Source organism: Oryx dammah, unplaced genomic scaffold (genome assembly GCF_014754425.2).
Source record: "Oryx dammah isolate SB20612 unplaced genomic scaffold, SCBI_Odam_1.1 HiC_scaffold_29, whole genome shotgun sequence".
Lineage (NCBI taxonomy): Eukaryota > Metazoa > Chordata > Mammalia > Artiodactyla > Bovidae > Oryx > Oryx dammah.
Genome location: NW_024070213.1, coordinates 24,598,083 through 24,613,202, shown reverse-complemented (window position 1 = coordinate 24,613,202; position 15,120 = coordinate 24,598,083). Strand labels below are relative to the sequence as shown.

At 37.7% G+C, this 15,120-nt stretch overlaps 1 protein-coding gene across 2 annotated transcripts in view; it reads left to right on the top strand.

The window, feature by feature from the left end:
• The window catches only part of EPS8 (epidermal growth factor receptor pathway substrate 8), a 206,705-nt gene that overhangs the window by 43,570 nt on the left and 148,015 nt on the right, over positions 1-15,120 (top strand). The gene's annotated exons all lie outside the window — the stretch shown is intronic.

The following is a 15,120-nucleotide window of genomic DNA, read 5'->3' as shown; positions in this document are numbered from 1 at the left end:
CCCTCATCCCCTGCATTGCAAAGCAGATTCTTAACCACTGGACTATCAGAGAAATCCCTATAGGTTGTTTCAATGAGGATAATTTGTCTTCCCACTATTACCACTGTCTTGATTTTTGTCATCATCATCATCAAGTATTTATGATTCATTTCCTTGCTATAATCACAGCAAGTTCCGGGAAGAGTAGAGAAGATAAATAAATGGAAGATGTGGTTTCTTCTTTTAGAGAGATAATTTTCCTTTTTTTTTTTTTTTTAGTTGCTAAGTCATGTCCACCTTTTTGCAACCTCATGGACTGTAGCCTGCCAGGCTCCTTTGTTTATGGGATTTTCCAGGCAAGAATAATGGAGTGGGTTGCCATTTACTTTTCCAAGTGATCTCCCCAACCCAGGAGGACTGAACATATGTTCTGGAAAAATAAAATTATGGTATATGATTTATTCATTCAATAGATGATTATTGAACTCCCTTATGTCCCAGACACTGTACTCAGTATTTCAGAAATGAGTGTTCAATCAGATGTAGTTTGTGCCCTTGAATTTACAGACCAGGGGAAGTGATAGACACTCAGTAAGAATTTCAATAACTTATAATGTGTGAATTCTCAGTGAGGTGCCACAGAAAGCTAGGGCTGTAGGAAGATATTGTATTAACAGATACACTGAATAACATATTGGACAGAATGAAAGCATTCTTTAAAGTCCTTTCTTATGTTGTCCTTCAGTGAGAGCCTGGGGCATATGTAACCTTACATAGTCAAATAGTCAGTGTGTTCTGTCTGTACATTACATCCTGCTGTTCCCAAAAATCACAAGGATGGAGCTGGAGAAACTGTGTTTAGTGGGCCTTAAATTCTCTCTAGTGTCATATGTCTTAATATTTGCTTTCATTAGAGGAGTTTAGCATCAACATTGACAAGTGCATAAAGTGCTGATGTTTTGTGCTGTGGATTGCAGACAAGACTGTATGTTTTTTTTTACTGCAGGTTGCCAGGTGTCAAGGTTAGCATTTCAGTGTGAAATCTGGGAAGCCTGATCTTGATTTGTTTCTTGGCAATAGATGTGTCTGCCTCTGCAAGGAGGGAACTTGAATGAAGGAGGAAAAGCTTAGGTCCATTATGCCTTGCATATTAATATTTTGTCTTCACCTGCCAAGAAACTTGTTACAGAGTAGATTTTATATCTAATTATTCCATTTAAACCAACATGTTATATTTTGTTTTCCTTATATCTGGTGAAAGAAATGAGAACTTGTTTGTTGTTGTTTTTTAGTTGCTAGGTCATGTCCAATTCTTTGCAACCCCATGGACTATAGCCCACCAGGCTCCTCTGTCCTTGGAATTTCCAAGGCAAGAATATTGGAGAGGGTTGCCATTTTCTTCTCCAGGGTACTTATTTGTACCTTATTTGAATTGTTCAGTTCCCCAGTGAAAAACACCAAGAGAGCTGTGGAAATTCTCTCCCAGGAGATCTTTCAGGAAAGGTGTTCAGATACTTAACTGCCTGAAATTGTTTGTGTAGAGTTTTGTGTGTCCTACTTAAAAAAGCAAGATGTCTGAAAATCCAGACTTAGGAAATTGGTATCATTAAGGATAATTTTTCTCTTACTAATCCTACTCACTTTTGTTTTCTTACCAGGTGGTATATATTTGATAATAAACACAACTGTGAGTATTTGATTTAAGAATATTGTTACATAATATCTTAATTTGTATCTGTGAAGCATTTTTCAAAACCACTTTTACATTATTGTATCATTGCAACTTCAGAGGTCTTATATAGTAGAGGAGGCTGGTGTTATGATTATTCTCATTTTCAGTTCAGTTCAGCTCAGTCGCTCAGTTGTGTCCGACTCTTTGAAATCTGAGGATGAAAGGTGATAAGACTTGCCTGTGGCTATGAGTTATCATTATGGGTTCGGCACAAGCCTTTTTGCTAATAAATTCTTTGCTCTTTTTAGTGTGTGTGTGCGCATGTGTGTGCGTGTGTGTGCACGCATGCATGTTAGTCGCCCAGTCATGTCTGACTCTTTGCAACCCTACGGGCTGTAGCTCACCAGGCTCCTCTGTCTGTGAAATTCTCCAGGCAAGAATACTGGAGTAGGCAGCCATTCCCTTCTCCAGGGAATCTTCCTGACACAGCGACTGAACCCTGGTCTCCTGCACTGTGGGCAGATTCTTTACCAACTGAGCCACCAGGGAAGCCCTTTAGTGTTTATATGAAGCACTAGATCTGTTTCTATACCAGAATCAGGGCAACACAGATCCTAGAGAACTGGATGATATCTCTGGGCCATTGGTTTCTTTTTTCTGGCAACTGAATGACCACTTGGGGATGTGAAAATATGTTTGGAGCGCCTCCCAAATTATTATTTCATCAATTTCTTACCAGTGCAGCCTTGTAGATGGTAATTGGGAGTTCTCAGGTCAGTTCACAAAAATAATTTCACTTGTCAAATGACTGAATTGATATTACTGGAACTAACTTGCTTCTCATAAAATAACATGGTTTGATGTTAAAAATAGGTTGAGTTTCTAGGAAACGGTTAATGTACTAAGATTAAGAACTTTCATGTGACCACATTAGCTCTATATAATATCCAGTTCGGTCCAGCAATGATAAATTAGACTGTACAGTTTGGAGAACCAAAATAAAATTAGTTCATTAACTACTGAGTCCTTATATTGGAGCCACAGCCTGTGTAGATTGAGTTTTAGAGTTAACAGGGCCAAATATTTACAGCAAATATAAAGTTCCTAGGAAGGTAAAAGAGGATTGCCATTGAGGGTTACTAGTTTCAGTACTATTTCATATATTGAAATAATTTTATCTTGTAGTTCTAGTTTAAGACGTTCATTTTTTTCCCCTGAATATTTACTGCATACAAAATATGTGGTGACTGTGGAGAATTTGCTGTCAGAAAAGGACAAAGAGAAAAAAAATCCCTGGTATGCCTTCTCTTTGAGAATGTCTTTAATGAGAGGAGAGGGTGACATCATTTCAGGAAAAGGAATTGTCTGTAGGGCACTGGAGGGACTGACAAAATTCAGGAGCATGAGAGAAGCTGGTGATCAGAGCGAATGCCTTGGATGACAACTGTAGATGAGGTTGAGTAGCTAAGTTATGGCATGGCGGACCATGAATTCCAGTATAAGAGGTTTGTTGTTCTCATGGTAAGGGACTGCATTACTTTTCCTTCCCAGGACTCATGTTTTCCAGGTAAGGAAACCTAGTTGAGTTACTCAGATGAGTTAGTGGAGGAATTGAGGCTGAAATCCAGGCTGCTTGATTATTAAACTAATTTTGTTTTTATTAAGTGACCTAATATGTTGCCACTGGACAGCAGAATAGAAGCAGTGCTTTTTCCTTTTAATATTTCTTTTGGCTGCACTGCATGGCATGTGGAACTTCCTGGACTGGGAATCGAACCTTTCCCCCTGCAGTAGAAATGTGGCATCTTAACCATTGGACCACTGGGGAAGTCCACAGTGCTTTTTAAGAGTTAATTATTTTCTCAGTCTTATAAAAAGGATTAGATGAGGAAATTGTCTGTAGCAGGAAGACCAGTTAAGCTTATTTTGATGATGAGGTGATGTTGAGTGGAAGATGGAGGAGCCAGTAACCACTAGAGCTTCAAGCTGGGTGATGACGAGAAAGGAAATGCCCTTAAAATAAATGAGGATATTTGAAGAGTAACCTTGTTTTGTGCAGATGATCAGATTCAGTGTTGAATAAATTAGGACATAAAGGAGAAATGTTTTATTAGGTAGGCAACATATGGGGCTGTGGGGGGAAGAGTAGGGGATGGAGATAGCAAGTTTGGGATGTATTTAAAATGGAGAAGGGAACAAGAACCTACTGTAGAGCACAGGGAACTCTGTTCAGTGTTATGTGGCAGCCTGGATGGGAAGGGGGTTTGGGGAGAAGATACATGTGTATGTATGTCCGAGTCTCTTTGTTGTCCACCTGAAACTACTGTTGATTAACACCATTGTTAATCGTTTGTACTCCAATATAAAATAAAGAGTTAAAGAATATGGGGCTGATACTATAGAAGTTAAATTATACTTTACAGATAATGAGGATTGACCTGTAGGACAGCATGTATTATAGGACTAATCTCTTCACACAGAAGAACAGTTGAGGGCAATTTAATTCTAGAAAATCTCCCTAAGACTGTTGCATCAAGGAAAAAAAAAAGTCTGTTAGTTGAGCTGCTGAGTGAAAGAGCTGGTTCGTTGACTGGTGTGGGTTGGCTCTCCTTAAAAAGACCTTTGTAGGCCTGACTGTATGATGCTTCTTTTCCTCCAGTAAAATTATTAGTTGGATATGTAACCCCTTGTAAAAACTATGTGTTACATTAAATGGTGAACTCTTCAGCCATTGCTAGAGTGGCTTTGCAATACTTTATGATATGATCACATGTTTTATCATGATTGTAATTCAGGTTAATAGCAGTTAACTAGTTTTATTTGGCAATGTATTTGCCCTAGTCATTGATCATTTGTTGTTTTTAAACTTCTATGTATCTCCGAAACCAAATATGATAGCTGGTAGCATTTCTACTAAAAGGTAGTGACCTGGAGCTATTATCTATTAATAAATGGTTCATGAAAAATTTAAAGAGAGGGCCAATATCTTTGTTTACCTTCTCTTTGTATATTTCCAAGGCTTTTCAACATATTTGTTAATTTTATATTTTACTAACCAATGTATTTATTAATTTTATTTTTTGCTAACCAGCTTACTTAAATTCTTGGTCCTAGGTATTTCCCATAACCTGTGTTCCAGCGTTTATCACACTGTGTTGTCATTATCTGCCTAGGTTTGAATCCAAGCTTCACGCTTTGTTGTTGTTGAGTTACTGAGTTGTGACCAATTCTCTCCCAACCCCATGGACTGTTACCCAGCAGGCTCGTTTCTCCGTGGTATTTTCCAGCAAGAACATTGGAGCAGGTTTGCTATTTCTTGCTCCAGGGGATCTTCCCAACCCAGGAATTGAACCTGTGACTCCTACCGTGTCTCCTGCATTGTAGGCGGGTTCTTTTACCACTGAGCCAGCTTGGGCTTCCCTTGTGCTTAGTAGCTGCAAGATATTAAAATTCTCCATGTTTCCATATTCTCATATCTAAGATAGGACAGTATTTTCTTTACATCATGGGCTCATTGTGAGAATTAAATCATCAAATAAGTCAAATACTTAAAGAGGTTGGCACATAACAAGCTCTTAGATATTAGTTCTTGCTACCATTACTGAACTTTTTCACTTTCTCTCCTGTTCATTCTTATATGCCCTGGACCTAGAACTGTCTGCTTTCAAGAAAACCTTCAAGGATGAATTAAATAAGGAAGGGGGCTGGGAAGGTATTCCAGGGCACCTCATGGTGGGGATCAGGAAGAGGCCAGCTCTTTTTTCACAAGTGCTATCCTAGGTGGCTCTGTGGTAAAGAACCCACCTGCCAATGCAGGAGACGTGGGTTCGATCCCAGATCCAGGAAGATCCCTTGGAGAAGGAAATGACAACGCACCCCAGTATTCTTGTCTGGAAATTGCCACGGACAGAAGAACCTGGTGGGCTACAGTCCATGGGGTTGTAAAGAGTTGGACATGACTTAGCGACTGAACAACAACATTTCCTGTTTTGCTCGGTTCCACTCTAGGTGAAGACGTCTTTGACTTCCTGTTACTGATCCCCTATATGATGTTGTAAAGAAAACTGCTGGCTGATCTAGGTTGGGAGTGGCTGATAGCTTCCCAGTATTGAAGAAATATGTGCTCACCAAACGCCTCTCTCCTGGTGGCAGTATTTTTGTTGCCATCATGAAGAGAAGGATGGAGCAGGCTATGTAATTTGTAGGGCCCAGAGCAAAATGAAAAGAGGGGTGTCCTGCTTGGGTGGAAAAGTCAGTCCCTCTTTCTCATGGACTGCCACGCCAAACTACAGTCCACCTCCAGGGAGTTGCCCCCAGATTTGCTTGGTGCCTTCATTGAGAGTGGGCAAGAGGATGCTGTGAGTCATACCTAATAGGCTGTGGTGCTACCAGCTAGGATGTGGATGGCCAGTGTTTCTTCTCCCTGTCTCCCAGCAGTCCAGTTACTGGCTTTGGTAAGGAGGTGTTAGGAGGTGGGATTCCTCATGAACCAAGGCTCTAAGCCAAGCCTTATCATCCCATTGGACTTCATGTACCAAACACAGATTCAAAGGTACGATTATTAAGAATTTTAAGACAATTACTGCAGAACAAGATCCTGGGCCGTTGTGTATGAGATCCTGTGCACCCGTTCTGCTTGCTTAACCATGAAGCCTGCCCTGGTGAAGAACAATTTTTTCAGATATTCCTTTCTGAGGGGGATCCTCTAAGTGGGCAGTTAAGTTCTGCTTGGGAATCTGAGCACGAGGACAAGCCAGCCTTATTGTGCTTATTGTGGGCTGCTGTTACTTTTGAATGTTCAGGGTCTCTTTGTTGTTCAGTCACTAAGTTGTGTCTGACTCTTTGTGACCCCATGGACTGCAGCACACCAGGCTTCCTTGTCCTTCACTGTCTCCCAGAGTTTGCTCACACTCATGTCCATTGATTTGGTGATGCCATCCAAGTATCTCATCCTCTGACACCCTCCTTTCCTCCTTCCCTCAATCTTTCCGAGCACCAAGGTCTTTTCCGATGAGTCAGCTCTTCACATCAGGTGGCCAAAGTATTGGAGCTTCAGCTTCAGCATCAGTCCTTCCAATGAATATTCAGGGTTGATTTCCTTTAGGATTGATTGGTTTCATCTCTTTGCAGGCTCTCTGAAAGCACTATTTTTTTTAAAAAAAGAATATTACCTTTTTCCTATCATTGGTGGTCCACATAGATGTACTCAACTAATGGTCTTGGACAGCATGATTCATTAACTGTTTTTACACCTCATCATTTTGCTGCAAGAGAGGTATTTCTTCTTTTATTTCTATTGAAGTATAATTGATTTATGATATTGTGTTAGGTTCTGGTATACAGCAAAGTGATTCAATTGTGCGTATATAGATACATAATATTTTTCATATTCTTTTTCATTATGACTAATCACAGGATATTCAGCAGTTCCCTTTTCTATATGGTATGACCTTGTTACTGAGCTATTTTATATATAGTAGTTTGTATCTGCTAATCTCAAACTCCTAATTTAACCAAATCCTTCTCCTTCCTTTTGGTAACCATAAGTTTGTTTTCTTTATCTGTGTTTGTTTTTGTAAGTTCATTTGTATCTTATTTTAAGATTCCACATATAAGTAACATCATATGGTATTTGTCTTTCTCTTTCTGACTTACCTCACTTAGTATGATAATTCATGTTACTGCAAATGCCAATATTTCACTCTCTCTTTATGGCTAAGTAATATGTATATGTATCACACTTTCTTTATCCATTCATTTGCTGATGAATGCTTAGGTTGCTTCCATGTGTTGGCTGTTGTAAACAGTGCTGCTGTGAACTTGGGGTACATGTATCTTTCCAAATTAGAGTTTTCTCCATATATATGCCGAGGAGTGGGATTGCTAGATCATATGGGCAACTCTGTTTTTAGTTTTGTTTTTTCAAAGATCGTCTACACTATTCTCCACAATGGCTGTACCAATTTACATTCCTACCAACAGTGCAGGACGGTTCCTTTTCCTCTACACCCTCTCCAGCATATATTATTTGTAGACTGTTTGATGATAAGGATGATATTATTTCTATTTTACATCTCTGGAAATCGAGGCTCAGAATGGTTGATCAGTACCTTTGCCAAAGACATGCATAATTGGCAAAACTGAGATTTAAACTTGGGAAAGAGGGTCTTATTCATTAGCCTATGTAGCTTCTCTTGGTTCCAGTGAAAGTTTTAGTGTCAAATCTACAGGGCATCTATGTTCTGTTGGCAGCTTTGGGCCCGAGGACCTTCTCTTTTATTGAATTAGTGTATGTATTTGTAAGTGCTCTGTAACTTTTAAGCTCTATCCAAATTTCAGTCATTAGTATATATCTCATCCTTTATGCAGTTAAGATTCTGCATCTGTCAGTTTGATTTTTTTTCCCCTAATCTTCTGTTCACAAGATTTCTCAACTGCTTAGATTTTTTTTCTTTGAGTATGTTTTCCATTCTCAACTCTTGTCTGCCCTCATCCAAGAGCTTCTATTGGTTAGTATTCTCTGTATCGATGGATTCCCTGTGTGTCAGAGAACCTAAGAGGGAAAAATGAAGGACTCCCAAAGGAAGCTAACATCGCTTTTTAAAAGCTCATTAAAAAAACATCTAAAGTGATCTCAAGGGACTTTTAGAGCCTTTTTCAAAAGACTTTGTTTATTAGTAAGCTTCTGTTCAGAGGACTCAGTGTTGAGAATATGGGCTGTAGTCAGGCTGACCTGGCTCAAGTTACGCCTCTGCTCTGTAACCTTGGGACTTTGAACACATTTTATAAGCTCTAAGCTTTGACGTCTCTATCTGTAAAATGGGAGTAGTACTGATACTTAACTCCAAGGTTGTTGTAAAGGTCAGGTGAACTGAAATGTGTGCTGTGTTTAAGTGTGGTACCTGGCATGTAGAGTGCTGTGTTACCTGGTTGTATGGCTGGAAGGCAAGGCTTGGAAGAGTAACCCAGAGAGAGAGTCTGTGCTGAATTAGAGTAGATGTTACCTCCATGGACTAAGGGGGAAAGGTGAAACCACACTGAAAGTCTCTTAAATCCTAATCCCAGGTTTGGTAGACACAGCTCCATCATAGAGTGTAACTGTGGGGAACTTAATGATTTGATCCAGAAGTCCTTGGAGTGAAGGTAAATGTGCTCATAGGTGAATTCAAAAAATATTTATTAAGCACCTGCTACTGTCAGGCACTATGCAGGTGCTGATGATACAAAAAGAAGATAAGTTTGCATCTGTTTTATTGGAATTCATATACCAACTAGGGAACAAATATGTAAACAAATGAGTACTATAACATGATGTGCTTCAGTGTACATGCAGAATGCCCTAGGGGATCTGGCTAGTTGGAAGGCAGTCATTCTTTGCTGAGACTTTATTTTCAAGGGTAAGAATTTTCTTATAGTAGAAGCATTATCAGTAAGTCTAATGATTTATTTTGACATTTTTCATGTGAATTGATCCTTCAAATGCCAGATGCATTTAAAATATAACTTTACTTTGGCTATTTAACTGAAAACATCCTCTCTTTAAACTTTTTAACCATTTTTTTAAAATTCAGAATCTTTACAGCTTAGATAAATAGAAGTTATAGGAAAATTTTTGTTGTCTGCTAATTACATGAAGACACTTATACATTTATACACTTCACTGTATAAAAGGGTTTCTTAGTTCATCAGAATGGATGTATTTTCCAAGTGACTTTTTACACCCATGGGAAATATTGTTGGCATGTGGGGAGAAGTAGGTCTTTGTTAACTGGCAAAACAGTCATATCAACTTGTAGAATAATTACTAGATGTTGACAGAATATTAGCTACTGTGTATTAAACATTACAGGAATATATATGTTTCTGTAGTGTATATACAATATATTACATATATTGTATTATACACATTGTATTACATATATTGTATATACAGTAATTTAAATCCACATAACACAGTATCGCATATAAGACACTAATTTCCTTATTTTATAGATGAAGGAATTTGAACTTGCTTGAAATTATTTAAAACTACTAAGCGATAGACACAAAATTAAATTTCAGACCCTTTGTTCTTTTTACCTTTTTATGTTAAATGCAACTGTTTCTCACTTAGCAAAGATTCATAATATGAAATTTAAATTACAAATGCGTTATCCAAACTTGAAGAATTTGAACCAAAATCCGTGCTACCATTCTCATTCATCATGAGCTTTCTTAGTGTCAGCTGAAGTAAACAAAAAACTTTGGAAGTAAAAAAAAACAATCTAGTCTGGCAGTTTGCTTATATTTTTTAACCAGTTGTTACTTTTCCAGTTTCCAAGAAATTGCTGTTTCCAGTATACTAGCAGAACTTAATAAAGAGATGGGCCATAACTTACAAACAAAACATTTTCAGTAAGGAATTGAGGCAAATATCTTCTGGTTGACACATCAGTATTATTATCTAGTCAAAACATTTTTTTTTGTAGGAACATGCAGTTAAATTTTAAATTGTTCTTTAAAGTACTTCTGTTATAATACTTGAGGTACCATTTTTTGATGCACTGAATTTCTCAGATTAAAAGTCATTTGTACTGTGGAAAATTTCACCTATACAAAGTAGACAGAATGGTGTAACAAACACTTTTATAACCATGATGTAGATTCAGCAGTTATTAACTCTTGACTAATCTTGGTGCATCCATCTCCACATTTTCTTCCCTTGCTTGTAAAAACAAAGCATATTTCAGACATCCTGTTTCATTTGTGAATCTTTCAGTATGTTATTCTGGGCTTCCCAGGTGGCTCAGTGAAATTATATCCACCTACCAATGCGGGAGATGCAGGTTTGTTCCCTGGGTCGGGAAGATCCTTTGGAGGAGGAAATGGCAGCCCACTCTAGTATTCTTGCCTGGAAAATCCCATGGACAGAGGAGCCTGGCGAGCTACAGTCCATGAGGCTGCAAAGAGTAGGACACGACCTAGCAACCGAGCATACGTACATGCACAGATAGGTACACATTTTAAATGTACTTTACATCATTGTAAGTTACATAGATATAGGTCATTTAATAACATACTTTTAATATGGGTCTATTTAAAATACCCTGGTTACTGTGTTTATTTGTAGGCTGTGAGCTGAATATACAAGTTTAACTACATATAAGAAAAAATTAAATATGCCTATTCTACTTAATGGGCTTCCCTGGTGGCTCAGAGGTGAAAGCGTCTGCCTGAAATGCAGGAGACCTGGGTTCCAACCCTGGGTCAGGAAGATCCCCTGGAGAAGGAAATGGGAACCCACTCCAGTAGTCTTGCCTGGAGAATCCCATGGACGGAGGAGCCTGGTGGGCTATAGTCCATGGGGTCGCAAAGAGTCAGACACGACTGAGCAACTTCACTATTCTACTTAACAGTTTGTAAAATGCTAGAAACTATTACAAAGATGCAAAATAAAGTGTCTCTGAGGCATTTGGGATTAGACATGGATTCAAGTCCTAGTTTAAATTTAGAGTCTTAGTTTGTTCAGTACTTCCCAGAGTGACTGCACAGATTAAATCAGATAGCATGTTAAATGTGCCTGTCACAATATGTGATTCTTCTTGATCTCTTTTGTCCACTTATATAGTTTTCAATCTAAGATAAAAAGAGAACACAAAGTATAAGAGAACACAGTGTGTTTACTAAGCAAAAGCAACTGTTATTTGCAAGCTGTGCTTCAAAATGAGTGATATTTTACCTTACATGTATTCATTTACTTTTATGTGAAGGTCATCTCTAATATAGCTCTTAATGAGCTGAAGTGAGAAACAAGAATTGGAGCATGTTTTCATTTTTGTGGTGAGTTCTTTTGAAGATAAATTAGGGCTTCCCTTGTGGCTCAGCTGGTAAAGAATCCGCCTGCAATGGGTTCGATCCCTGCGTTGGGAAGATCCCCTGGAGAAGGGAAAGGCTACCCACTCCAGTATTCTAGCCTGGAGAATCCATGGACTGTATAGTCCATGGGGTCGCAAAGAGTCAGACGCAAATGAGCGACTTTCACTTTCACTAGTATATTTAAAGCAGTCTTTTGTTTCTTAGGAAATTTTGTCATTTGCGTGTACTCAGAAACATACCGCAATTATCCATGAAATGCTGTTAGTGTGGAGTGGTGGTGAGAGCCTCAGGCTATATGAAGCTCTCCCACACCAGCCGGCTTTGCCACAGCTTCCCTTGGTGTTGAATTCTTTGGGTCAGTTCACCAGTTTTAAAATGGGAGTGATACGGCTGTTGACTCTAGTACCTTCCGGATTACATGTTGTGAGAATAAGTTGAGATCATGTTTTTGAAGGTTTTTTAATTACAAAAATGTAAGGTAAGGGCCTTAGTATTATGAACTGTCACAGTGAATTAAATGGGAATTAACAGTTTACTTGGAGAGAATCTTTTTAAGAATGAACTATTTGAATATAGTTATAGCCTAATACCACTGAACCAGTGGTAATTGTAGTGAGACAGGGCCAGCTTATGTCTCATTTCTGAAAAAACTGGCAAGCACAAAAGGAGAAGATGAGAAAACTAAGAAAATGTAGATGTGGTGGAGGAAAGAACACAAAATAAAACCAATTAAATGGTCTTATGATCACTGGAGTTCTAGAACTATAAATTTCTTTACTTACTAGGAAATATTAGAAAGGATTGTTAATCTGTGAGTTGCTAAAAATGTATCTTTCATTAGAAACCTTTTTACATTATTTGCAGTATCCTTATATTCAGAATTTTACATTCTTGCTGTGGAAAAAACTCTAGTTCTTAGTTTTCTCTTTTCTAGAGTTTTAGCCATTCATCTATCTGCCTTGATGTTTGTGGTCTGAAACTTGATAAAACTGTTTCTTCTAACTCTGGCAGTTTTTTTGTTTGGTTTTCTTTTTAACTTCCTATATTTCTCTTGTTCTTCAGCCCACAAGCACACATCATGATCTGTCTTCTGTTTGGGCTGCCCAAAAGAGTTTTTCATATACCCTGTTTTTTAAACTTTTTATTTTGTATTTGAGTATAGCAGTTAACAATGTTATAGTTCTAGGTGAATAGTGAAGGGATTCAGCCATTTATATATATATATATATCCATTCTCTCCAAAACTCCCCTCCCATTCAGGCGGCCACATGACATTGAGCAGAGTTTCCTGAGCTATATAGTAGGTCCTTGTTGGTTATCTCTTTTAAGTATAGCAGTGTGTACATGTCCATCCCAAACTCCTCAACTATCCCTTCCACCCATCCTTCCCCACTGACAACTGTAAGTTTGTTCCCTAAGTCTGTTTTCACATATGCTCTGATTCTTGGTCTCCCAAAATGTATACTAAGGTGTTTTTTCCTTAAGTGCCAGGACACTATTTAGTAAATGTGACTACTATATTTCTTTCCAGTAACTAGTTTTGAGAGTATTTTTCTATGTCTCAGAAGAGAAATACTATGAAATTGCTGTCTTACTGTACTCTCTTGTAGGTATTATCCCATTCTAGTATGGTGGTCGTTACTCTATAACTGGTTATTTTGGTCATCTTTTGTCTAATGTTGCAGCTGCTGACTGTCTTAGTCTCAAGGAAAGTGTTACATTTTTCCTTGCACAGTTTATTTATTATTTAGTTCCTTGCTAAGTGACTGCGTGGCTGCTGTGTTCAGGGCCTTTCACAGAGTAGAGTGACTTGTCCTTGTATCTTCAGAGGGAGCACTACAGTTTCGATTCCTCTGTAGCCTCTTTAACCTCTAATTTATTGCTTGGCTGAGTCATCTGGCAACTACTTTCGTGTTCTCTTTATACAATGGCAAATCACATTCTTTTGTATCTTCAAAATAGATGTTGGTTTCTTACTTTTTAAACAATTGGTTTATTTAGTTTCACTTTTAAGTCATTTCTTTGTTCCCACAAAAGTAGTGGACCAGTCCAAAGAAACATCGTTTTAGGAGGCTTTTACCAATTAAAAAAATTTTTAAATAGTGAGTGAGGGATGTAACAGAAAGGCCTGGGTTCATAGTCTTCACCATCTAATACTTGTAAAATTTTGAGCATGTATCTGCTTTGAGTCTCAACCTTCAGAGTTATTCAGTGGGTGCAGTGTTACCTTTATAGAATTGTTGGGATTAAATGAGATAACGTAGAGAGAGTGTCTAGAACAGCGCAGAGGACAAATAGGTACTTAGTTAATTATTGTCATTGCTGATTTCTCCTTCACCTTGTGATCATATTCATAGTTATAGAAGGCAACCTTGATAAAGGTCTCTTGTTTCAATAGATCACCTTGAGAATCGAGTATAGTTTGAAGTTCTTTGTTGCACTATTCATCTTTGTTAGGATGAGAAAGTCTAGGCTTACAGATAGATCAACATATTTGACTTACAAAAATGGATTAATTGGTCACTAATGAGCTCTTTCTGGCAATAGTGTTAGAATTTTATGAAATGCATAGTTTAACTTCAGACTTAACTACTCTTAGAAGTAGACAGTTATTTAAACTCTTTACCTTGGCAAAAACAACATTCACAAAGGTAATAACAACTTAAAATCCACCTTTTCCGAATGTTTACACTGTATGGATATGATGAAAAATTTTATAATCTGTGTATTTTTTTAATTAAAAAAATTAAAAATCTGTGAAATCAGATTTTAAAAAACAGAGTATATTTAGTGACAAATCATCAGGTTTCTTTTGTCTACAAACAGGCACACTTTTTGTCTTTCAGTTCAGAATGTACAAGCTGTAGGGGTAAGATAACAGCGCGCGGAGTGAACTTCTTGCTGTCATTGTGGGGATAATTGAAACTTCTGACATGTCAGACTGAATGAAATATTTTTTTGTGCAAGATTACTAGAAAAAAAGATTTCTTTTCAGAAAATACTCTAGCTCTGACTCTTTAGCATGAAGTTCGCTTGAGGTGAAAAAGCCTGAGTGAGTGAAACATTTATTTTAAAGTTTTATATGCTGAATTTAATTCTTCAGAATACTTTGAAGAGACAGTAACTATTTCCAAGAGGACAAGGATTCTGTGTAGAGGGATTTGATTCAATCAGTTAAAAAACTTGGGTAACAGTTGCCCAGAACATTTTGATTATTCCATCCAAAAAAGATTTATTTCCATATCATATAAAGACATGCCTATCGGATAATACTACAGGCTATATTACTGACTCAACTTTTTTCATTTTTGAAGTGAGCACATGGAATATTTTAAATGTCATATGGAAGCTTGTCATTTGTGAATCCATTTTAAAGCATATTAATATCTAATAGATTGTTTGTGCTATTGTAGATTTTCTTATTTCCATGTAGATTAGGGAGTTCAACCAGCTCATCTCTATTGTTTTATAGTTATATGTAAAGTGCAGTTATTTTCTGAGCAGGATGAAAGAAAAGACAAGCTGGATTACAGCTTCAAAATAACACTGGCATAGAGTTTTAGGGTTCCTGATTGTCAAGCTTGTAATTCTCCTTAGCAACACAGGAAGTTCAC